Source organism: Rhinoderma darwinii, chromosome 3 (genome assembly GCF_050947455.1).
Source record: "Rhinoderma darwinii isolate aRhiDar2 chromosome 3, aRhiDar2.hap1, whole genome shotgun sequence".
In the NCBI taxonomy this organism is placed as follows: Eukaryota; Metazoa; Chordata; class Amphibia; order Anura; family Rhinodermatidae; genus Rhinoderma; species Rhinoderma darwinii.
The window spans coordinates 410,222,114-410,229,052 of record NC_134689.1 but is presented as its reverse complement, the minus strand read 5'-3'; positions in this window follow the sequence as shown (position 1 = coordinate 410,229,052).

The window sequence follows — 6,939 nt, the reverse complement described above, 5'->3', positions numbered from 1 at the left end:
GCTGTGGTGGCATTATAGTGTATGGTGGCAGCTAAGGTGGCATTATACTGGGCAGCTATGGGGCATTATACAGTATGGGGCAACTATGGGGAATTATACTGTATGGGGCAGCTATGGGGCATTATACTGTATAAGAGCAGCTATGGGGGAATTATACTGTATAAGGGCAGCTATGGGAGCATTATGCAGCTGTGGGGGCATTATACTGTATGGGGCATCTGTGTGGGCATTATGCTGTATGGGGGCAGCTATTGGGCCTTATACTCTATGGGGGATTTTGTGTGGGCATTATACTTCATGGGGGTATCTGTGTTGGCGCTCTACTGAATGGGGGCATCTGTGTAGGCATTATACAGTTTTGGGGCATCTGTGTTGGCTTTATACTGTATGGGTGCATCTATGGGGCATTATAGTTTATGGTGGCAGCTATGGCGGAATTATAATGTATGGGGCAGCTGTGGGGGCATTATACTGTATGGAGGCAGCTAGGGGGCATTATACTGTGTGGGAGGAACTCTGGGAGCATGATACTGTGTGGGCTGAACCGGGTGTGTATGGACGGGGATTGGGCAGGATTAGATGCGTGGCTTAAAGGGAAAATAACTTGCCGCGAACACTATGCGAGCTGCATGGGTTGTCCTTCTTTGCGTTACTTGAAAGTTGGGAGGTATGACTATCCTGCCTTATCTAGGCTTCCATCAGTACGATAGAGCTAATGTAAAAGGATTTATATGTATCCTAATTTACGGTGCTGGCGGCTGGGCCTTAACAAGAAGTGCTGTAAACCCACTGTAACAAACAGCTGAAGCCATGCTGCCAAGGCCAAGATCGTGGCTGGCTCCAATGCCAGTTGTTTAACCCATTAGATGACTCGGCTATAGCAACTGCTACATCTAAGCGGTTAGACAGGGGGAAGGGGCTGCTTCTGTCACTCTATCAGAACCTCTGCAACGCCATAGCTTTTTATTAATGAACTCAGGTCTGCAATCTTTCTTTGCCAGGGGCAGGGTAAGATCTCAGTGTATTATTGTAGTGATTAAATAGTCGCATGGTCACGTCCAATAGTCGGACTAAAAAAATCAAAAAGATCATTAAAGTTTTTTGGGGAAAAAAATCCCAAGTAAAAAAATGTTTTTGTTCCCCATACAAAATGCCTAAAATATAAAAAGACACATGGTTGGTATTACCGCGTGCAAAATGATACAAACTATAAAATGATCATGTTATTTATCCCGCACTGTGAACACCTTAACAAAAACATGAAAAAGTTATTAAAAAAAAAAGTTGTATGTACCCTACAATGGACCAATACCAAAGAAAAAGTTGCCTGCAAAAAACAGGCATTTATAGAACTTCGTCAATGGGTCTTGATATATTTTTTTGTTTAAAAAAAGGCATTTTTATTGTGTAAAAGTAGTAAAACATAAAAAAACTATATCATTTTGGTATCACCATAATCTTACAGATTCGCAGAATAATGTTAACATCTCATTTATACCACTCGGTGAACGCCATGGAACTGCTGTCACTGAACCCGTCAGGTCCACAGAACTAACGGATTCAGGTCATAGCGAAAGATACAGCTGCTGTGTATAGAGAATGCAGAGCAGCTGTATCTAAAGTAAAAATAATTTTTAATAAAAACTAATTATAAAGTTACACCAAACACACTGACTGACCTGTTTGTTAAAAAAATGCCCTTCAAAGGTGTATATAGCCTTTATAATAATTATATAAATATTTTATGCTGTTGAACATTGTTTCTATTATGTTTTACGTGGTATATGAATCTTATCGCCTTTGCTGGTGTTTTATGCCGGATTTGTATTCTTTATGTTCATTCTTTTGATGTTTTTTATATGTAAAAAAATTGCTAAACAAAAATAGCTCAATAGTGAATAAAAACATTTAATATATTTATAGAACAGCTATGGTTATGGAATAAATTTTGATCCCACAATATGAATTATTAAAGTTTTGACATAATAATGTACTTGCATATATACATACAGTTTGTGTACTAATAGGTATGCCCTAACAACAGGCATCATAAACAGACAGCTCTAGGGTCCTTCAATGTACCTTTGGCTGTCTACCCATATTAAGGTATGGGTATAGATCGCATCACTGGGCATCTCTGTGATGTCATCAGCAGTTTTTGTATTAGAATCGCTGTCCTCCTTTTGACTGCATGGGCATAGTGGTAGTGTCCATATATGGACAGTAAACATCAGGGGATCCTCCTGGACTGGATTCCCAGGCCATTACATATATGGACAGTAACTTTAGGGGCTCCTCCAGCAGAGGAATCCCTGGCTCGAGAGTCGGCAATGGAGCTAAGTACAGTGAGGGGGGATGTAGCGCTGTCAACAGGGTGGGGTGTGTGGGACGCTATCCACAGGGGAGGGCTGCACTATCTACAAGGGGCTGTGGGGCCATTGCTCACCTTCCACCAACGATCCAGCAGCGCTGGAAAGGGACTGTACTCCTTCATGAAGGAGCACTGGTGCTCTCCTCCTTCAGCATGCTCTCTCCTCTCCCGAGGGAGCTTCGGTGCACCTCAGACGATAGCCTCAGGGGCCCGCATGCGGCCCGCGGACTGTGTGTTTGAGACTCCTGGATTAGACAAATACATTCTGTTTTAACAGCATAGTGCCTGGTGCGTTTATATGGCCACTCTGTAGTAGTAACTACTCTTTGGGCATTGCTATATGAGAATTTTGAGGACAGTGGTATTGACTGGGCCAAATTTCTCAGTAGTTCCGTGTGGTGGTATGTGTAGGTACTAGGTGTTTCACTATTGTGGGAGGGTCTGCTGATTTGCTACCATGGTATAATTTCCACGGGTTTTATGTTCAAACCCCATTGTATTTTAAATCAAATACTTAAAACTTAATGTTTAAACATTCTTAAAAATGCATAATCTGTATCTTAAACGAGAATCTCTTTTTGTTAGAAGGGTTATCAGATTTATTAACTGATCACAGGGAATTCCACTGCTGGGCCCCCAGCGATCATCTGTTATCTGTGCGAAAATCTGACAGCAAGTGTTCAATTCTACAGCAGCACCCCTGGAGAAATGAAGAATTACATGGTGACCATGAAATCAATAGACTGTCCACGTAATGTTTGAATGTCGGGTCCTCAAGAGATAAAGAGATGTCCTGAGCCGGCTGGATAATAGGGAGGGCACATGGGGCATTTGCCCTGAGCCTCCACCACCTTGGAAACCTAAAAGCCTGCACCACCCCTGCCCAGGCTTGTGAGAACTAGTTGTCCAGCAGGAACAAGGAAGCCTTGTAGGCCGCAGGCTAATTTTAGCTTGTATCTAACCAGGCACCCTCTTTCCATGCAGGCCGGTCACACAGTTCCTTTTTAAATTGGTAGTGAAAACTGCTTATCTCTGGGACCTCCACCTCTAAGTAAAAATGGTGGGTCCTGGTGGCTGCTCGGTGATCCTATCCAGCCAAGAAGAGGTGGAGAGTTGGCCAGGTTGTCGGTGGCTTGGCTGTCTCCATAACTTCCAGAGACTTCAGTTAAGAGGGCGATTGGCAGTGTCAGGACTAGGTCAAGTGTGCGATTAGTGCCAATGGGAGATTGCAATGGGCACAGCAGCAGAGAGACAGAGGCGCTCACATTCAGCAACCAGACATGTGCAAACTGCCGGCCAGCACAGCCTCGAGAGTCAACAGCGGAGGTCGGAGGATACTTACGAAGTTAAAGGGAGTCAGTATATTTCTGAGGCTAAGTGGAAATGATCGGTGTGATGTCACGCCCTAAAACTACACCCACTTTTTAACTATGTGCACAATCGCAGCAAAAAAATACACTGAACACTGCTAATAATTCAATTTTCATTCTAGATAAATGTTTCAAATATGTTTTTTCATAAATACTCCCTCACTTTGGTGCTTCCCAGAAATCACTGCATTATATTTTTTAAATTGTATATATTTAAAAAAATAAAATAAAATTTTAAAAAATATCAAATCAGATAAAATAAGGAAAAATACACATTTTATTGAAAGATTAATTAAAACAAAAATCTCTTTATACAATATTTCCATAGAGAACAAACATAAATAAATGATTTCCAATTTATAACTCAATGCGGGTATGGAATAACATTGAAGCCATGTCTGATGGTATCCACGTGTTTGACCCATTAAACATGTAGGGTCTTTCTCAAGCCTAACAATATGTCTAAATAAACCCCCTTATCCCCTTCCCGACATTTGTCGCATGGATAAGTGATGGAAAGCCAGTGCTTCCCACAATATTTTGTATATTTACAACAAACAGGGAAGTGTGTGCGCCCTGTGGCCCCTGAGCACTGATCAGTGACCACCTTCACTGATTGGCATCTGTGCTAATTTTTTGGCGCAGGTTATATTTTTTTGGCCTATTATTACTGCACCATCTTTCTGTGTGTGCCCTGCGGCCACTGAGTGCTGATTCTATAATCACCCTCAGTGGTAATTTGTTGACACAGGTTTATTTGGGCAATTTTTTTTTTATTTTTTTTTTAAATTTAATATTCAAGTGTAAAAATGTCCCAATCATCCAAAAGGCTCTATTAAGCCGATGAGGCATACGCCATCCTGGCCTCTAACATTGAGTTGGCAAGCGAGGGAGAAGTGGAAATTGCACCATTCCTCTTGACCGCCTCCTCATCATCCCCATCCAGTGATGAGGAACCCCCACAAAGGCATCCCAGGACGATAGCTGAGTCAACTACCCAAATGAGTGATACTATGTGGAACCCATCCCCTGAGAATTATGAGCCTCACGTTCCAGATTTCATAGGTAGCTCAGGAATTTGGTTTGAGACTGTAGGCCTCGCAGAAATTGACTTTTTCAGGTCTTTTTCTCTGAGGATTTTGTTAATTTAATGGTAGCGCAGACAAATTTATACGCCCAGCAATTTTTAGCCCAAACCCCACGTTATCATTTGCTAGGTGGACCCCCATAGATGCAGCGGAGATGATTAAAATTTGGGGCCTTGTGATACATATGGGCCTAGTAAAAAAGCCAGAGATTAGGCAACACTGGAGTGCGAACATTTTATATAACACCCCATTTTACCGCATGGCAATGCCCCGGGCACGTTTTTGAAATAATTCTGACATTTTTGCTTTCTAGGGATAATGCACAGTGCCCGTCCCGTGTTGACCCCTCATATGACCGCCTGTCACCAAGGATCTGTGGACCCACTGGGCCGTACCGCCTTGGCGGTAAGGCAGCTGGCCAACAGGGCGCAGGTAAATGTCAATAGTTCGTATAGCTACCTGTGGTAGCTCGGACAGCAGTAAGGTAGGCTCGGCTGGGACTAGGCAGCAGGTAGAAGTGAGGCGAGGTGAAGCAGGTCAGACGTGGATACAGCACGACACGACTTTGGCACAGCACAATGCTCGACCAGGATGGTATGGAATACAGGAACATAGACAAACTTGTGAAACATCAACAACGCTCAGGCATAGAAGCAGGGGGCTGGACCCCTCTTATAGTCCAGGGTACTCATGGGTTCAAAGTTCATCAAAAGTCTGGTGCGTGTGCTGCCCCTTTAAGAGTGGGCACGAGCGTGCGCACGAACCCTACGGGATCCGGCTGAAGTGAGTGGAAGCGAGCGCTGGCGTCTCCTAAGGAGAAGGCTGGGGCCAGCACTTGCCGACTCGTGGCTGCGGCTGTCAGGGGGGGATTGGAGCTGACGGCCCGCAGCCACGGACATTACACCGCCTATTCAAAATCAGGCCAGTTATTGATCATTTTTGCACCACGTCTCAACAATCACACCCCCCCCCAAAAGAACATTTCAATAGACGAGTCCCTTGTACATTTTAAGGGGAGATTAAAATTCCGCAAATACCTGCCAAGGAAGAGGGTGAGGTATGGAATTTAAAATGTACAAGCTGTGCGAGAGCTGCTCAGGGTACACTTACAGGTTTAGGGTTTATGAAGGGAAGGACAACAGGATAGAACCTCCAGAGTGTCCCCCTGTCCTGGAAGTTAGTGGGAAAATAGTGTGGGATTTGGTGCACCCACTGCTGGACCAGGGTCAGTGGCATAACTACTGCTGTAGCAGCCATAGTGGCTGCTACGGGGGCCGTGGCATGAGTGGCCGTTGCCGCCTGATGGCACGTGCCCCCCATGCCCGGTGGCACAGCTAGCAGCCGCTATGGCTGCTACAGTGGTAGCGATGCCACATTTAATAGTATTTGCATCCTTAGAACGCAGATATTATTGAATGCTAATCAGGCTCAGGGACAGGATCCCTGTGGAGGCCGGCCTACACAAATATCCCGTTGTTGATGATGCTTTGGCACAGCATTCGTCTCGCGGGAACAGGGCCTAGGTGAGTATAAAGTTTTATTTGTTTGGGGGAACTATCTATAGGGGGATTGCATGGCGCTATCTACAGAGGGGTGATTGTATGGTGCTATCTACAGGGGGGGCTATAGGGCACTATCTACAGGGGGATTGTATGGCGCTATCTACAGGGGGGATTGTATGGCACTATACAGGGGGCTGTATGACGCTATCTACGGGGTATAGTATGGCGCTATCAATATTGAGGGCTATATGGCGCTATCTACAGGGGGTGCACTATCTACATGGGGAACGTGGGGGGCGCTATCTACAGGGGGGCTGTATGGCACTATCTACAGGAGGCTGTATAGCGCACTCTCTACAAGGGGGAGGTTGTGGCACTATCTTCAGGGGCGGCTATATGGCACTGTATGCAAGGGGGAGGTGGAGGGCACTATCTACTGGGTGACTGTATGGCTCTATGTACAAGGCAGAGGTGGGAGGCACTATCTGCAGCGGGGCTGTATGGCACTATCTATAAAGGGGAGGTGGGGGCACTCTCTACAGGGGGGATTGTGTGGCACTATCTACAAGGGGGAGGTGGGGGGCACTATCTACATGTGGGAAGGGTGG